Source organism: Belonocnema kinseyi, chromosome 8 (assembly GCF_010883055.1).
Source record: "Belonocnema kinseyi isolate 2016_QV_RU_SX_M_011 chromosome 8, B_treatae_v1, whole genome shotgun sequence".
Taxonomy (NCBI): Eukaryota; Metazoa; Arthropoda; class Insecta; order Hymenoptera; family Cynipidae; genus Belonocnema; species Belonocnema kinseyi.
The window spans coordinates 99,233,510-99,249,364 of NC_046664.1; the positions used below are offsets into that span (position 1 = coordinate 99,233,510).

Consider the following 15,855-nt stretch of genomic DNA (forward strand, 5'->3'; position numbering starts at 1 on the left):
TACCTTAAATATTCAGTTTGTGTCAGTTGATTCATCGTAATGCGAGAATTCCAATATTCTCTGGTTTGTTCACTCCTCGAGTCAACGACACATCAATAGGCAAATAAACTGGTTCCCGCTGCGTGCGAAGTTTTAAATGCTTCCGGTATTTCGCGCTTATTTTTTTCTAATTGTGCCTATTTTTTCACATTTTTTCAGCGATCGGTACGGAAGTGAAACAGTTATCCGTCGTAATATTCCCGTGAATGGACTCCAACAATTTTCTATCATAATTTTTGGGAATGCTTTCAAGAGTATGATTTTGTACAATTCCTGTATAGGGTATAGCGTTAAACATGTACGAAGTTTCCGCGTCATTTATTGATACTATTTTTAGTTCATATTTATCCGGCTTGTTTTTTATATAAATTTTAAAATTGCATCGGCTAAGAAAACCTAATAATTGCTCTTTATTGTACAAAATTCCGATGGTAAATAATATTTCCCGCAATTGTTGATAAATTCATCCCATATTTCACTGATTGGGACAAATCTATCAGCGGCCTGTCTTTCGTTTCACGTATTTGTATCATCAAATCGAAGACAGGAGATAAGAAAGTTGTATCTTTTGAGGAACATTGCTCCACGAAACTGTATCATCCCCGATTTTTGGGACCAAAGATGCTCCGGGTTACATTTAGATGATTTAGTCTGGAATAAGCAGTGACCAGACTTCCAAAGGATTTCTTGTATTTCTCGCATCTCCGTTAGAATGTGTTATGAACATTCTCGTACCTCTGAGTCGATCGCTGAATCTTGTTGGCGCGACCGAACGCCATTTATATTCACTACGTGAAAGGGATAATGATATTGGCCTTCCTCTTGGAGCTGCCGATCTGGTGTTAGGTCTACCTCGAGAGCGTCCTGTTTGATTTTGCATACATTAGAAATGTGTAATTCATACAGTACTGGCAAAAAATATGAATACGCCTGTTTTTTTGGGATACGCGTAAGTTCTTATAATTTTTATAATCTACGGGATAAAATTTTGTCCACAAAATAATACGAGAGCTATCAAAATTATACGTAAAATAAGCCCAAGATGAAAAAACTTGGTTCATTCTGTAGGAAAATAATGCAAACATAGTGCATTATTCGTCTTTTGCGAAAATATGCAATAACTTATGAAATAATAAAAAATTTTAGATGTCCATAAGCTTATTCTAAACACAAATCTTCATAGAATTTGTTGAACGTACGAAGAGAACTCTTTAATTTTTTCTCTTGATTTTGAAAAAGACTGAAGTTGGAACATTAGTTTCTTACAAAATGAATAAAATCACTTCACTTTGGGCTTATGTTACGCAGAGATTTGATAGTTTTCTTATTGCTTTGTGTAAAAAAATTTTATCTCGTAGATTATAAAAATTATAAGAACTTATGTATCTCACAAAAAACAGGTGTATTCATATTCCTCTCGCTGGCACTTTGTACACAAATTTGTTAGACGGAAGTGAAGTTGCAAACTTACCAGTCCTAAAAAAGGTACTTGGAGGTCTTTTCGAAGTTCCGGGCTCTATTGCCTGCTCAATCTCAGAATCGGGCTCAAAATCTGAGTCGGCAATGGAGTCATTTCCCACACTAGTTTTCGTGCCGCTGGATTCCTGTTCTACCACAGCGGCATCCTCCTCTTCAGAAGTTATGTCACTTTCTGCATAATCTTCTTCTTCCAACCCCTTTATTACATGTTGAGCACCTCTTGCAGCCATTTTATACTATGAATACAATAAATAAAACTAATACAAAAGTAATTCAAAAATTCACTTTCTATTTCATTCTTTTCAAAATTTTCTTGCCGCGCTGTATAGACGCTAACAAGCTTACCTGCTCCAAAGCGGCTTCTGAGCGTATTTTCTTACAGATACTTTTTTTTTGCACCACATACGACACGACACTGATATCGGGGACGAATAAAATTGAAAAAATGCCCTATTTTTCTCCTAATTTACCGACCCCTAGGCGCGCTCCTCCTTAGTACTTTTTCCACAATTGTGACTTTCGTACTCACTCTGGGTACCTACGGACCGGCTTGGCTCCAAAATCGGTAGTGTGGCGTGGATGATAACTTGAAACTCTTAACATGAAATTTTGTTAGGGATTTTTTCCGCCTAAAATGACATGTATGTCTTGGTTTTGACTTCCAAGATCAAATAAAATATATGTAATTAAATATTCACAAATAATACGTCATTTCGATTAAATTCAACTGAGACAAGGTACAAACGAATAAATGATTATGAGAAATCTCCAACAAAACATATTACAGGATCCCGAGAAGAAAAGAGATACTGTTGAAATTTTACACTTCGGATATTTGAAATTAAGTACTAGTTAAGTTATACATTTTGACCGGATGACTAAAAATCAACTATAATTATACTCAAATTTCGCGTCAGTCCGTCAGGGATTAATCTCAATCGTTACCAATGTTTCACAAAACACCTAGTAAAACTGACCATTTTACCTCTATAAACACCAGTAAATTTTATTCTAGGTCTTCCAGACCATACAATTTTCGGCTCTGACAATAATCCTCCGGTCTCAACCGGTCGTCAACAGTGATGGATAACCGTAAATATTTACGGGTTCGACAGCCTGCCTGTGAGTCACGGAGTAATAATAAGGAGACCGATCATGCTTTACAGAGTGGCTCGAGTTTTGACGCAGTGACTGTACATTTAATGCCAGACTTAGACGTTTGAAGCCACGTTAAATGACAACTAAAAACTGAGGTTATGTTCCCGTAAATATTGTCAATCGATTTCGCCATCGATCACAATAATGCTCTTTTCACTAAGAATATTATTAATCTAATAAAAAATTGATTTTTAAAGAAAATGTATGGATTTTCAAGGAAACAAGATAAATTTTAAACAAAAAAGTTACATTTTCAGAAAACAATATACAGGGTGTTTAAAAAGTCCCGGGACGGTTGGATATTTCCTCAGGTAAAATGTTTTTCAAAAAAGTGAAAGTCATTCTTGTAGTAAATTTCAACGAGAAATTCAATGGTGACCTTAATTTTGACCTTGAAGTTGACCTTCATGGCTTTTTGAAGGTCAACTGTTTTTTTTAATGGAAACCCCCCCTCTTTACATCTGCAATCGATAGATCGGAAAATTCCAGGTTCAGGTACGTACCCCAGTCATAGGTCAATTGTAACGTTCAAGGTCAGTTAGAGGTTATTTTAAATTAACAAAGTTTTCCAAGAGGTCAGTGTAATTCCTGAAGTAAATTTCTCACTTTTCGGGGTGCTTGATTAGCGTGAGGCCCTTTGCGTCTCACGCTTCAGTGAAGATGTTCGAACTGAAAACCTTGAGCTTCTTGACAAAATCTATGCGATTGTAAAAATGAGTTGTAGCCTGTTGCAGAATCCGATTCTGCAATTCGTCTAAGCTTTGCGGTTGCGTTGAGTATACTTTTCTCTTTAAATAACCCCAAAGAAAATAGTCGAGAGGCGTCAGATCAGGAGATCTAGCAGTCCACTCGATTTCACCCCTTCTTCCAATCCATCTTTGAGGGAACTGAGTATCCAAATATGCTCGAACCTCCCTACTGTAATGAGCCGCTGCTCTGTCCTGCTGAAATCAAATATTTTGAAAATTATCGCCTGTAATCTCCCTTATTCTTGGTACAATTTGGTTTCTGAGAAGCTCTTCATATGCACGGGCATTGAGATTGCCATCGATGAAGAAAGGGCCTATCAATGAATCATTCAAGATACCGGCCCCAACATTAATCTTTTGTGGATATTATGTGTGACTCTCCAACATCCAATTAGGATTTGTGTCGGACCAATATCTACAATTTTGCCTGTTAACTTCACCTTTTAAAGTGAAAGTAGATTCATCTGAAAATACTGTATTGTACAAGAAAAGAGGATCTCTATGAATTCTGCCCATCATAATTTCACAAAATTCAATCCGACGATCAGGATCGTCTTCATTGAGCTCTTGTACCAGATAAACTTTGTAGGGATGCAAATTAATGCGTTTTAAAATATTTCATATTTTGTCAGGAGCAACGTCACGCTCATCGCTATTTCGACGTAAACTAAGCAGATTTTGGCCGACCAGTTCTCTGAAGGTCCTTGATAGATCCATGATTCATAAAGCGCCTTACAGTTCTTTCAACTGTTGATTTTAAGACAGGATTTAACCCTTCTCCATTACGAAAAGTGCGATTAAAAAGCAAACGAACTTGATCATAAGATTGAACTCGATCTCCCCACCCACGCATCATTAATACAGATACCCTCTCTCGTTTTGAAAGCTTAGCTTGCGCCATAATAATCTTTTAGCGAAAGATATTAAGTATGTACTCGTAATACCTAAATTTAGTTTCGATTCGTAATATTCGTATGAAAAAACGGTATAGGACTTATGGTATCGCCTTAGGTATGGACTTAGGTATCGAAAAACGGCATAGGACTGTATAACTCTTCTGGGAGGAACAGAACTCTCACCAGAACACCTGGAACTTTTAATGAAAAATTTCCTTATGATTTCACAAATTTACTTCAGGAATTACACTGACCTCTTGGATAACTTTGTTAATTTCAAATAACCTCTAACTGACCTTGATCGTTAAAATTGACCTACGACTTGGGTACGTACCTGAACATAGAATTTTCAGCTCTATCGATTGCCGATGTAAAAAAGAGGGTTTTCATTTAAAACAACAAAGTTGACCTTTAAAAGGCCATGAAGGTCAACTTCAAGGTCAAAATCAAGGTCACCATTGAATTCCTCGTTGACATTTACTTCAGGAATGACCTTCACTTTTTTGAAAAATAGTTTACCTGAGGAAATATGCAACCGTCCCGGGACTTTTTAGACACGCTGTATATTCACTTATCATGCTAGGCGTAAATATATTCCTGATGTACGTTTGTTCCAATAGGATGTTTGAAACTTTGGATCAAAACGCGCCATTTTTTTCAGTTAGATTTTTTTTTAAATTTCTAACGGTTAAGTTTACTTGACTTTGCAAAAACTTTTGACAAAAATGCATATAGCCTCAATTTCTGCCGTTGTTGTGGTCAAAAAGCACTGGCACTCACACGCACACTTCTCGCGTGAGAAAAGTAGATAGCAAAGCACAGTGTGCATGCCCCCTTCGATATAAGCATTAGCTTGACACGTCTAAGCCTGGCAGTATGTGTACAATTACTGCAGTCAGAACGTATGTACGGGTCTCCTGATTATTACTCCGTGCTGAGAGTAACGAAACGTATTTGCGCGCTCTCTGCCACGGAGCGAGAACTTCCATTCGCGCTTTTCCACATCCGTTCTTCTTCTTTTTCTTTTTGGCTACGTTCACCAATTGGGCTGCGCTGGTACCGCTATGTTGAGTATTATTAGTAGGGGAAATTTCGATGGCGGGAGTCGCATCCGCGCTTCACCCACGCTGTGCAATAACAAATTATTGCGCCCACGACTACCCAGAGACATGTTGGTACAGCACAATTAAACGTAACAAAAGACAAACAAGTAATTTGCAGCATAAAAACTGCAACATTATAGTTAGGGGTATTTTTCGATAGTATATTATAAGGAAACAACATCTGAAATTTGTGGCTGTAGAAGTTCATATTTATAAATAGGGGAGGGGGTTAAACGTTGCGGATTGAAGATCCTCATTATCCTCTATAAATATTCTAATTTGCGCAAGTATGTTAACGATGCGTGATCCATGCGGGCATGCCAAAGCATGGCTTTGTTAGTCTTCATACTTTCGTTGTCTAAATTAATTTAATAGTTGCCATTATTAGTCGCGTTGATTGTGGGTAATTCATTTAGGTTCGTTATTTTTCGATGCGTTATTAGAGTGTCGAAGTCTGAGAAAATATTGTCGTTATTTAGTTCTTTTTCTTTAGAAACTTCATTAACTATCGGGGACTGTCGTAAGTTCCCGTCGCTAGCGATTTGTTAGTTTTAGGATTACAAATATCCCCACCCTTATTATCAAGATGGATAGACAATACCTTTTCTGTGAACCGTCTGTATTGGACAAAACACTAACTACCGCTTTGCCTTCTGTCAAGTCTGCTCAATAAAACTAACATGCTTATCGTTTTGGGTCACTTGTTCGTCAATACAATCATTACAGTTTCTGAGCCTTCTGGACTACTAGTAGATGGGAACGACTTTCTATTATCGTTTATGCAACTATTTAGACAGCACGTTGAAATTTTTTTGTAACATTGCACATACCTTTATTGGTTGATCCTTGGCAGTTCGCAACGTGAATCTTAGGGGAATTGCTGTTCCCGTGCGGGACTGATCAGGGTTATGATTTTTGTTATTCTTTTTACGGTCGTATGGTGTATTTACAAATCGTTTACTTTTTAGGCCATTGTCCGCCGTAATATGGGAAGTAAACTGCTGACATTCGTATCACTTCCTCAGCTCAAGTCCCTTTTTAGAACACTCGTTTTTCATATGACCTATGTCGTCGAATTCGTAACAACTCTCGTTCGCGATGGCAGCTCGTGGGTTGGAGCTCGTAAACGACGCGTTAGCTACATTTCTAATCTTCGTTGTTGAATGTCAGTTAGGGGGGTGGAACCTAAAATCGTCCCGTAATGGGGTCACTTTATCATAATTATCTCCAATTGGGGGATAACTACTCACTAATTGTGCCGGACCAGATCCAGGAAACATAGATTGATTTAAACACTTGAATTTATCTTCATTTTTAATATTTGTATTCTTGTGTACCTTTTGAACGTGCTCCAAAAATCCAATCATTCATAAATATGAGAACTAAACTTAAACAATTCGATTTCTGGTATTTTAACACTAGAAGGGCCGAAAAATCGCGTACCTAGAAGGCCCAGAGGGTGTAAATTGGATCCTAGCCACGCTTTCACAGTTTTAAGGAATTTCGCATAGATACTAAGTATGCAATCATTTAATCTATCTGGAGTCGTCAAATTATTCATTCTTACTTTTTCCGCGAAAAATTTATTTTTATATTCGTCTGCTTCATCATATTCTTGTGGAATAACTTCATTTGTAGCCTTTGAATCAAGCAAAAAAACAATCAAACCATTAGAAGTTACACTAATTCATTCATTTTTTCTTCTAGCAATTGAAACAAAGTAATAACTTGATCCTCATCCACAAATTCATGCGGGAATCGTTAAAAGCATTCAAAGCTTTTGTAAAAGCACTACGTTGAGCCGTTTCACGTCGGAATTCCTAAAAATTATGCGATTGCCAAACTTAGTCGCCAATAACTTGATTTGGACTTTTTTGGATAAAAACTACTTATCTTTTCCGATCATCCAGTCAGCGAAGACACGAGATTGTTTATGGTCAAGCGGCTTCAATTGACTGGTTCGGGAAATGCGCAATTCCTGAGAACGGCGCCTGGTGGATGTGCATGGTTCTTCATGGACGCTTTCACTCACAGCGGCTATCGCCTCGCGAGTACGAACATGTTCATATTCTCTACGACCGTCCACTGAACCAGTTTCCTCAAAACGAATAATAACTTTCCGAATTCGGGACTTCGATTGACGTTCATGTCGACCGTAGTTTGCGAAACGCTTCTTTTTGCAGGACGACCCCCGCACGAAATCATTAAAAATATGAATACTTAGCTTTCAAAACCTTGCTGGGGAAATGAGTTTATAGCAGCGAATCAAAATTTACTTTATTCCAAATGCCAACTTCGGGAATTCCATATTCGATATCAAGTATTTTGGCTTAATTTGGATTAATTTAAGACGGGAGGACCACCACTCATAACAATCGCGCTGTCAGATACTACACCATGCGTAATACGAAGTCATGGACCAAGACAGCAGCGAATAGCGCACGACCAGTGCGCTATTCGCACGACCAGTTCTGAATTCCGAATGAGTGCACTGCCTCGCAGGCTTAACACCTACATGATAGTAATAAAATTAAAGAAGGAAGGTTAATAGAAATGAATCGCGTTTCCTGTTTTTGTTTTACCATGTTTCATAATTAATTGGGTCGCGGGGACCTCCGTGCCGCGAAGTCGGTAGATTAATACTGAAAAAATGTTCGAAACTACCTATTCTGTCCAGGGGTCACTTCGACCACGCGTTGTAATCTTTTGAATGGGGTAAAAGCCCACTCGTTGATCTACTGTTTGAAGTCCTTATAGATAAAATCTGAAATGAAAAACTAGTTGTATTAATTGTGTTAAATCTAACCACTCTTTCGTACGTCAATCCTTAATTCCCCACTATCGGAGCGGTCGGAGCAGTTTAATAGTAAGAGTTCATGTCTCATTCGTATTAAGCGTTTTGTTAGTTTGACTAGGAAAACTATCTGGCGCCCTTGTGGAAATTTTTTGGGCTCAACTACGAGTTCAAATTAGCTTTTAAAGTCATAGACATCTCTAAAAAAAATAATTGGGTAAAATACAAGGTATAATATATATAAAGACAATTAAATTGGCATATTAACCTATAAGCCCCCCTTCAGAACTCGCACCCTCCGACGGGCTTTCGAGAGAAAAAGAAAAGTTGCTTACATTTGGAAAAGTAACATTTAAAAGACATGTAATTTGCAGTAGTAAAATTGCAACATTACATTGTTATTTATCAATTGTAATTCAAATATGTTGGGAAAAAATGAAAGTATTGTGTTTGAGCGAACGTTACGGTGCTGTCGGCTGACGGCGAGGGGCTACTCACTCAGAAATCTGAAAACCATATATGCGGCAGTCTCAATCGAATTCGTATAGATAGTTCCAAGCTTTCTATGAGATTGCCGGGAGCGCAGAGATTTAAAAAATCTCTGGATATAGGCACTCGCCAGAAGAAATCAGATTCGGCTGATTTTTGAGGCCTTCGGCTTGAGTCGGCTGTTAGTTAGCTTTACCGAGACAACGTGTGCATCACGAATGTGACATATGAATGATTCGTGGTTTGAATGTTCCACACTTAGCGAAAGATTTCTAAGACTTCTAAGAGAAATCTGAAATTTCCCTGTGACTAGCTCTCGGCTGGCGGATGAATTCCACCCGCCAATTGGAAATCGTAAATGACAAAAGCTTCCTTAGCAAAGGTTAGAGAGTCGGATAGTGAAAGTATAAAATGAACGTAAAAGAGGTAGTGTTTGATCACGAATCAACGATTGTTATTTATTTTTTTCGTAATAAAATATTTCATGCAATTTTCATTGTAAAATACATTCTCCCCCGTAATTAAATGTTTTAAGACCTTACATAAATATGGAATTCTTCTTATTTTTGTTCTAAATCAGGATTCACAATATTTACCGTAAATATGACCAAGTTGGTAAGAAATATGGTAATCTGGTAAATTTACGTTTACTGCTCACATTTACTCGTGCACTTCGCCCGTTTTCGAAAGACATTTATTGGGAAAACTGGAGTCTTCTAGGTTCAGGAGGTTAGGACGCGTGGAAAACATAATCATGTCCGAAAATCGATGCATGCGACAAAGTCAACGTTACTTGTCACGTTTCGCGATAAAACAAAGTAAATAAAATGCACGTTCTTCCGAGCCATTGTTAGTGATTTCGATGTGTCGGTTTGCCACGGACTGATTTAACAGTGTACAGTAATTTGCATTCTAGTACATGGGGCCTTAATGGCGCTAGTGTCCTACAATATTGGGAAATTTAGATTTTCACATGATAGGAATTTGGTCCTTGTTTTATTGAAAATTCCAACTTTTGATAGAAAAGTCGCCTTTTTGGTTTAGATTGACTTCTTTTTCAAAAGACCACTATTATATTTACAGTTCAAGTTCCCCTCTCTTATGGTTAATTCTTACTATTTGGTTAAAAATGAAAACAACATTTTTTTGCTTGAAAATTCAACTGATTTGTTTAAAATTATTCTTTTCAGGTAAGTACCACGGATCTTGACTTGGCTGCCGGGACTCTTCCGACATTGCTTGCCCGACTTGAGTTTATCGCGCGGCCGAGTCTTTGTTATTTTTTGGCGTGTACGCCTTTCCAACGACTGTCTGTCGTGCCACATACTTTACTCTAGCCCGTGGTTGCGTAACAACTACGTTCATGAATATATTTACAACTTGGTTCTAAAAAAACCGTAAAAAAATACTTCCGTAACTCCTAAATGTCTCTAACTCAAGCATAAAAGTTAAGTAAAGAAATAATAAATATGTAAAATTATTAAATAGACTTGCATACATGCCACAAGAGAACGTTCATAGGTTGAATATATGTTCGAAAATTGATATGTTTGTTGGTATATAGATCATCAATTAAATTTTTTACTATATTTTGAAAGTAGTGTATTATACTACGTGTAGAAATATATATTTTTGTTAAATCAGTTGGTATACAACACGTGTTCGCAAAATCTGCCACCTTTAATAATAAAAATATTGACCTTGAAAAAACAAGCCTTGCTGAACTACATGTCGAATTTTTCGAGTAAGGGGTCAAAATAAAAAAGGTTGATTTTAAAAATGATCGATCAGTATCCAGATGTGTCATCCATGGAGGGGCATATACCCGCCCCACCGTGCCTGCACGCACATGCGCGCATGGTGCAAGCACTTAGTGCGCGCATAAGTAGGTTCTTAAAATTGTTTTGTTTATGATAAAGGAAAGTACCAGCAAAATTTAATTTTCAATATTTATTTACAAATGTAAAATTGAAACATTGAGAATTAAATATGGATAAAATTACACAAAACCGCCAAATAATAAACCGCTCACAATTATTGACGTGACTCTGGTAAATGTACTTTAAAAATATAGAATTAGAGTAGAGTACAGAAAAAGAAAGCGACATGGCCACTAAGCCAGAACACCATACCTTCACGTTTTTTAGTGTCGTTGAATATAGATATATGTCAGTCTTCCTTTATCACTTTTCTCTGTATTAAAGCAATTAGAGATAAAAATACACAAAGTAACACAAATAATAACACAATCAATACACACAATACCACAATGACAACAACGACTGAAGCACACACGGTACACGACGCGAGCGAATATGCGTCTTGCGCTAACTACGAGAGTGCGCCGGCAGGCGTCGCAGCACCAGTGACAGAAATGAGGCTTATTAACCTTTTCAACTAATTAATAAAAAATAAAGCTATAGGTAAGAAACATAATATAAAATTAAACTTTTATTTTTTTTATATCTTTGGATTTTACAGACAATTATTTTATCAAACATGAATCTTTGCAATTTTTTAAATTTTAAATTCAAAATTCTTGTCCATATTAGCTAATAATTGTTGATTTATATTACTTACTTCAGCAGATTGCAAAGTGCATTCATAGTGCGCCAACGTGCGCGTCATATATTTTCATCTCCGGGTGCCTGTACGAATGCCTGCTATTGGCGACGCAATGTGCACGCACTATGTGCGCGTTCGTAAAGTGCTGGCAGGACAGGTGCATTCTTGCAAGCATTTTGTGCGTGCATCGACGTGCGCGAAACGTGCGTGCACCAGTTGCTATCTGGAAGTAAAGAAAAGGCAGTTGTAGTATAATATGTTGAAATAAAAATCCTAGAAAAATAAATAGGTTAGTAAAAAAATGGAAGCAAAATTACACGAAATATAAAAAGTTAGGAGGCATTATTCTTTTCATTCATAAAAATAAGAAACTATGAGGCTCAAAGCTAGACCATGCAGAAATTTAAAGAAAAAGTTGTGTAAAATATTAATTAATTAATATAAGGCCAGGAAGGGTTAAAACTAATAAAATGGCAAACTCAACAGATGGAAATCCAGGAGAAAGAGAAAGGGAGATTCCAGGAATTAGGGTATAGACAGGTTAGACAGGTTAGATTATCAATAATTTTTTTTATACCTCGGTCGAAAGTACCTATCTTCAGCATCCAGTTTAAGGGAAAAAGTCTAAGATTTGTGCATTGGCAAGATTATACGCACGCCCTCTGTAACAGCGAGAGCAAAACATTTTATCGTGCTCACCGATGCTTGCCCGCCAGCCAGTAGAGTCGCTAACAGCTGTCACTCTTGTTTTTACGTATAACCATCGCTCTCAACACAAGCACCTTGCGCCACTGCGCATGCAATACATAAGACGTGGTTAGCAATATAGGAGTATTACATACAGCGTGATTTTTTTAACTTGAAACTTTTGATTCATAACATTTTTTCATATAACCTCAAAGCTGCTTGCTTGGAATTTATCAGTGTTTTTATGTGTCTGCTGGAACGTTGTTGTATTGTTTATAATAATTAAAAATGTAATTATTAAACGTACTTTCGACCGGCTATAAAGAAAAATAGTATAAGCCACACGGGCAGGATGTTGAAAGCCCTTGCGTGTAATATAATATTTTGGACCTTTTCGCAATTAGTTTGTATTCGCTTTTTGTGGGAGCTGGAGGTTGATAATTATTTCTCCTTAATAATTTCGCAATAGGTGTACTCTGGCGTGAGTTTTCCAGTCCTTGAATTTTTCCCCTTCCTGTCAGAGTTTTTTGGGATTTTGGGCTTATCCTTTTTAAACTCTCCTAATTAATTAAAAGTATTAAAAAATTTTAATTCCTTTTCTTAGGACATTTTATGACATTATATATTATGTTTCAGATTTACCGATGTTTTGGGAAGCAGCTTTAGATACTTAAGCTGTTTTACCGGCCACTGAAACATTCCCTGATGTCACAACAATATTATGCACCGCACCTGCAATTATTATAAGCATTGCAAATGTTTATTCTACAATTGCTAATCTACAATGTTTCAGGTGATTGAGCAGTGAGTGTACAGAAGTTCTGCTTGTTCTCACTCCTCGTCATCTGGAGGATAATCTAAACTCTAAATTTAAATATGTTTTAGGTTACTGAGTACCTCGTGGGGGTGTGGGAACAGTTTTTATTGTTCTTTACCCGGTCTGAGTCGCTTTATCCTGTACCAAAGTCTACTCCTTTTGTTTGTTTACATGCTTTTTCCTGTCAACATTACTGTGATTTACTTCATATGAAAGTATTTATTTCCAACTAATAATGTGAACAAACCTAACAAGACTATCTTTTCACAGTGCGAAAAGACAGAAAAAACCCTCCTTACCTAATTTTACTGTCAGATAAACGTTCTGAATTATGTCTAAAAACTTATGGTTCTTCAAAAGCCGGATCGCGATATTGAAGTGCAGTTATAAAAGACTAAGAAGTTCAAGTCATACCGTAGCTTACTCAATGGGTTGAACTTAGCACCCTCGCTGACCGAATGCTTTGCTATCTTAGGACAATGCGTGACTCTAAAGCTTTTCATGTTCTATTTGGTCGATGCATTTCTTTATGTTTAATTCTCTACTGAGGGGAACAGATACAGAAATACGACTCTTGTGACTTTCTTGGCCACGTCTTTACTTCACGCTTTGGCAATGCCGCACAGTGGGAGGAAATGGACTTTTTTGTTCGAAAATGTCCAGAGCCTTCAATTTAGGTCCGATTTTTAATTTTTTTGTTTTAATTAAAGTTCATTAGGTTCTGAAGAGCTTGACGCTCTGCACTTTTGTATCTTCTACTTGTTTATTAATAATTTTTTCACTTAAAGTATGGAAATACTGAAATTTTTTACATAACTATTTTTTACGCTTTAACAACAGATTAGGTAAACTTTATAGTATATTAAATGGATGTTTAGGGACTCATAGAATACAAATAATTTGCTCATTAGTCCCTTTATTTGTTATAAACAAATTTTATGAACAAATTGGCAAATAGTCTTATTATCGGTAAAAAAAATTTCTGTTCACTAAAAGTGCTTCATATTAATGTAGACATGTTATATAATTACAAGAATAATTTAAAATTTTACAATAACCATTGTTATAAACCATTCTTATGGCAAAATATTAAAATTTCAGATTTTTTCAAATTATAATTTCCTTCAATCGCCAGAACAACTTCAGGTATTTCTTAAAATAAGAAATGATTAATAATATTTAATAAAATATAACAATTTAAATATTTATAAAGAAATTAGAGAAACAAGTTCAAAATGTTGGTCCTTTCGTATAGAAATTTTTTTTTTGCACTGGAAATGTTTTAAGCTTTTGGATGAATGACTGCTAGTCAAAAAAATATTAGAAAAGTTAAAAATAACCATTGTTATAAATACTTTTCGTGATAATATATTCAATTTTAAGGTTTTAACAAATTTTAATTTTCTTTAAACGCTAGAATGGCTACTGATATTCCTGAAAAATGTATCTTTTGTAATATTTAGTCAAATATAACAACTTAAATCTTTATTTATTTATTTCGTTTTCTAATTCTGGGATTTTGTGTTAATAATAGATGTAAGTACTAAATAATCTTAGATAATTGTTAAAAAAATTTTTGGGTTTAATATTTGTCCAATAAATGGTGTTCCATTAAGACAAAATTGATGCATTAAAAGTTCTCAAAAAGACCCTATCCGATTTTTTTATTTCTAATTCCAATGGATGGGTGGGAGGTTTGGCGGGTATTTAAAAAGAGAATTTAATTTAAGCGATACACAACTGGAAAAGGTTAAAAACAAATTGAATCATGATTTTATGCCTCATTTTAAAAGGAAATGGCAGAGTTCAGCATTTAGTAAAGCTTGTTTCAAGAACAAGTTTACAGGTTGGTTGAACACATATTTTATCGTGGAATTTCTACCTGAAAGTAATGCAAAATGCGGAAGGCCTAACTTAGGTGACTTTGCAGAATGTTCTACTTCAACAAACCGAAGGAAATTAATGGATATAAGTGAAAAATATACTGATCTTGAAATAAAAGAGGCTTTTTACGCTGGCTAAATCTATGTGATAGGAAGAAAGTATCAGAATTCATTAATTCAATTTTACCTTCCGATGAAAATGAAAATATGAATGATTTCCCGATTCCTTACACATCAGAACAAGCTTTGGTATTAATAGAGGAAGCTGATTTATTTACATGTCAGTATCACATGATCCATATGCAGGCAAAAAAGAGAAATGCTGACATTTACCCAGCATACGACAATTTGGCGAAAGTTAAAGAAGAATGTTATCCAGATTCGATTAAGGTAACGGAAAACGTTTTTACAATCGGTTAAAAATCTTTATTAGATCATACGATATCTCGGATTTTTAAAAATCGTTATATTTCTTTTCCATTTACGGAGATAAGGAAACCTCATAACTTGAATTTAATTGTGAAATACGGTTGTGATGGTAAATTCTGTAGTATGGCAAAATCCTAATCCATCGTCAACATCATATTGCAGGCCAATACTATAAGAATTCGCAATGAATCCCCAGAAAAAACCAATTCAGTAATATCATCACTTCAAAAAAAATCGATAAAATGAAGCCCACAATAATCAAGAACGATTCCGGTACTTTTGTGATAAAAATTGACATGATATTGACGATGCTCGACCAAAAAGTTTGCCAGGCTCTTTCTGGAACTTTATCATCTATGACTTGCTACATTTGTCAAGCTACACCTAAAGAGATGAATAACTTAGATTGAGTCAAAGGCAAAGTTATAGATATCAAGTCATATGATTATGGATTGTTAACACTACATGCTAGGATTCACTTTATGGAAAATCTTTTACATATAGCTTGTCGACTCGATTATAAGAAATGGCGAGTAGATACTGATATACACATATACATAATACACACACACATATATAATTAAAAATTTCTCATAAGGACAACCGGAGGATTTTGCTAGGAGCGGGTGCTAATCTGAAAAATTGCACCCGCTTCCAGCGAAATGGCGGTAAAATTTCAGCCATAACCACGTCTCACAACCGTGAGGTAGGTGGTTACAGTCTGTAAAGGAATCAATACGACGATCCAGCAAAAGCCTCGTGCACCC

At 36.0% G+C, this 15,855-nt stretch overlaps 1 long non-coding RNA gene across 8 annotated transcripts in view; it reads left to right on the top strand.

Moving 5' to 3' along the window:
• LOC117178013 overlaps positions 1 to 15,855 on the top strand; it is an 88,569-nt gene that overhangs the window by 49,421 nt on the left and 23,293 nt on the right. For 4 of the 8 annotated variants that reach the window (XR_004467782.1, XR_004467785.1, XR_004467783.1 and 1 more), the window contains one exon: positions 12,596 to 12,752. The exons of the other annotated variants lie outside the window; for them this stretch is intronic. This is a non-coding gene — a long non-coding RNA (uncharacterized LOC117178013). The remainder of the gene's footprint in view (positions 1 to 12,595; positions 12,753 to 15,855) is intronic. 8 annotated transcript variants of the gene reach the window in all.